We start from the raw sequence: 3,478 nt of genomic DNA, 5'->3' as shown, positions 1-3,478 counted from the left end.
TTCAGGTTTCTTTCATAAGCTGGAGCTGTACTTTGAAATCAAGAATTTCTGGTTGACCCGAAATATTCTGCTGTCCTTTACCAGCTTTTAACTCTGAGCCAAAACCCCGAAAAATTTACATCAGTAAGATTAGAAAGATAAGCTGAAGGTGAGATTTATGCTGCTAGAACTTGCCCCAGAGTACAATAAAGAAAACAGAAAAGCTTTCATTTCCATCAGATCTTTAATATATTTTGCATAACATGAAAACTACTTTTTTTTTGTCAAGCCTCTGCTAAGAGATGCTCTACATTAAGGCAACTACGACATTTATTTCTTCCTCTTGAGGAAGTTCTTCATAACACAACAGTTTGTACATCTGGGAAGACTCTAAGTCAGTAGGAGGAAAAATGTGACTTTTCCCTAGTGTTTCAAAGATGAAATGCAACTATGTCACCAGTAAGAGAAAAATCCCAACAGAGGAACTCAGGAACAGTCACCCAGTGAATCAGCAAATCATACACAGCTGCAGCAATGTTAATGGTAGCCAAGGACAAAATATTCCCAGCCAGTGAGACAACCATAGCAGTGATCTGTCTGGTTTGGCAGAGAAGCAGAGGACTCCCTTCCTCTAATTTTTGATCAAATACTTTTGGAAGCATTACATTCATTAGCAAAGAGAAGGGAAAATCAGTGCATAAAACAATACAGAAAGTGTGTATACTGTGACTGTGTTTATTGTGTGTGTATATACAAACTTCCTCCTACTGGATAGACCTTTTTCCTCTTTTTTTCCCCTTAAATTTAGATGTTTGTTTGTATGGTATCTGCTTATACAGCAGTCAGCCTTTCCTCACCTCAAGAACCTTTGAATCCACTGGTAGGTATTGAATTTGCTGTGCAGTGACAGTCTCACAAATATTAAATTCTTAAAATGTAGTGCGAGCAGCAGTGGCTGGCACTGATGGAATTGGAGGGAGGGAATCTTAACCAGTCAGAGCTTTGAGAAGGATCCACTTACACCCTCTCTTATAGTGTGGGGTCCCCAGGAAAGATCCAACTAAAACTTAAACAAATAGCTCCCCCATGCACATACATCTTATTCTAAACAAACACTTAGAAGTGTTAAAACAAAAATGCAAATGAGCAGGGCAGGCAGAGTACTTAAAAATAGGTCATACACCCCCACCTCCTCTGCCAGCCATGTCCTGCACAACAGGTCCTTGCTCTCCGTGGCTTTAGTAACACAAAGATTTGTCTTCTACGCTGTGTTCCGAGTGTACAAAGTAACTGTTATGTCTGACATGTTTAATAACTGCAGGTATATGACTAAGGGACAGCAAACTGACCATGTCTCTCTAATCCCATCTGAGAGCAAGAGGTGGAGCAAATACCAGCGTTCGAGCAAGAAATTCTTTACTATCATTGTCCTTTACATCCACAAAAGAAACATAGAGGGTCAGATATCCCTGCTTTCCTAATTACTAGTCAGTGACTTCAGGTCAATGGGAATTTGAGTTCGCAGCTTTTTCACAAAATTAAATTTCTGAAAACAGCTTTTAAAGGAAATATAATGCCACTGCACAGCAAAATATTTCCTGGCCAAAACAAATTTTAATTGAGGCTCAGGATTCTACATATTGAAAAATTATTGAAGAACATGACTTCTGATTTTACACAGCACTACATACTCTTCTCATTTAATACAAGGACTAGCTCTCACCATTTATATATCTAAAAAAATAATGATAACTCAAGAGTACTTTTCAGTTGAACTAGTTTTTGTAGGTTTTTTTTTTATTTATTTTTTAAATTTTAATCAGATTCTAGTGCAGTTGTATAATCTTATCTCCCTGACTAAATACAGGCCTTCTACAATGTAGCTTTGTAAACCTAGACCAAGACTAAGACAGACATTTTTGTTTAGTACACGTAAATGTGATTTTTGATGAAAACTACTTGTGTGTCATAAGCAGTGAAAAAATCCTTTGTACTGAGGGGACACATTGCCCCAAATTCAGACCAAGGCTAGCTGCTGACTTCAGAGGCCTCACATCTAACTCGCTGCAGAGCTGAGTTTGCCTCATTATAAATAAGAGCAGTAAATGCCACTTTTCATACAGAAGGGAGTCAGTGTTAGCCAACCATCTGACCTCTTTCCCCCAATAGCATACTGATCTTTTTATTCTATATTTTGTCTCATGACCTCCAGCATAACTGATGGGTTAACCTCTTTTAACGTCTTGGTTAGTGAGAGGACATCCACGTGATACTGCTACTTGAATTTAGTTTCAAGGTGAATTTCAAACAGTTCCCCCTCCGCAAAGTGGAAAAACAATGAGGAGCTTATTGATGCCCTTCTCAAGCTCTTGAGATGATATTCCTCTGTGCAAAGAACAAAGGACCTCAGTAGTGTCAGTAGGAGAATTGCCACAGACGTCAGTCCCACTGAGACTCAAAGCAGTATCTCTGATCAAAAGTGATTGTGAAATAAATAGAAGCTTTTTAGGCAAACAGAAGCACTCAACTATTGAAAATGTGTTAAGGACAGGTAAACCATATTGTCAGTCATGCCATGGAATAGTAATAGCAGATTAAATGTTCTCTGATAATGTTAGAAAATAAAGGTTTGCGCTTTTTTCCATTTTTGTATTCAGATTTCTGTCTGGAGAGAAAGATCCCTGATAACATATAAAAAATGCTTTAAATGTTTTTGCTTTCTTTTTGGCTATCAGTGTAATGTGATATGAAGACTTCATGTAATGGTACATATTGTTTCAGAAATATTTTACACAGCTATTTACTTGTTTCCTACAATATCCAAATGATCACAATGTATTTAAGACAGCATACTGTAGTTATTCTCAGTGGAAAGCTTCAGAACATCTGTTTACTTCAGAGTCTGAAGTTGAAGATAAAAATAAGACAAACAAAAATCTCAGAGGATATTAATAGCTCCATACTTACTGAGCTCATTAATAAATTCATTGGATTCCTCCCCAGCAATGTTTCTTTTCCAAACCTGGAAACAAAATTATTGACAGTGAAAAAAACTCCAACATATGTTTAGTTTTCAACAGAATGCTAATTTAGGTTTGAAGAACCTGATTCTGCAGTGTGTATTGGCCTAAACTTCTGTTAAAACCAGTGACAGTTTGAGACAGACCTAGACAAGACCAGGCCCTACATTAGTGGTGTGACATCGTGTTTGGCAGAGATTTAGTATAGCTTATGTCAAGTTTGTTGCCATGATGTAGCTGCTGTGAAACCCAGCCTAGTTTCAGGAAGCAGCTTCTCTTCAAAACAGAAAAAAAAAAATCTTAGAGAAAGTTTGTCCCTTCCATTTAATGTCTTATTTTACTCACCAAAGCATCTTTCTCAGTCTTTCTAACAGAATTATATAGTGGAAGATTAAAAAAATGGACTTCAGCTTTATGTATATGGCTGCAGGAACAGTACCACTCCCAGGTATCAGGTTTCAGTGCAGGGCAACTCCCTG

General features: G+C 37.5%; 1 long non-coding RNA gene across 1 annotated transcript; it reads right to left on the bottom strand.

Moving 5' to 3' along the window:
• On the bottom strand, positions 1–3,186 carry LOC114066916. Its single transcript, XR_003573260.1, has 3 exons — positions 3,084–3,186; positions 2,947–3,001; positions 1–93 (listed from the first exon to the last, which is right to left on the bottom strand). It is a non-coding gene; the product is annotated as an uncharacterized LOC114066916 (long non-coding RNA).
• Positions 3,187–3,478: the final 292 nt, after the last annotated feature.

This window comes from Empidonax traillii, unplaced genomic scaffold, assembly GCF_003031625.1.
Source record: "Empidonax traillii isolate 1590-97213 ecotype Southwest subspecies unplaced genomic scaffold, ASM303162v1 scaffold830:size275092, whole genome shotgun sequence".
Lineage (NCBI taxonomy): Eukaryota > Metazoa > Chordata > Aves > Passeriformes > Tyrannidae > Empidonax > Empidonax traillii.
Note: the sequence above shows the minus strand (reverse complement) of the source record. Positions and strands in the feature narration are given on the sequence as shown.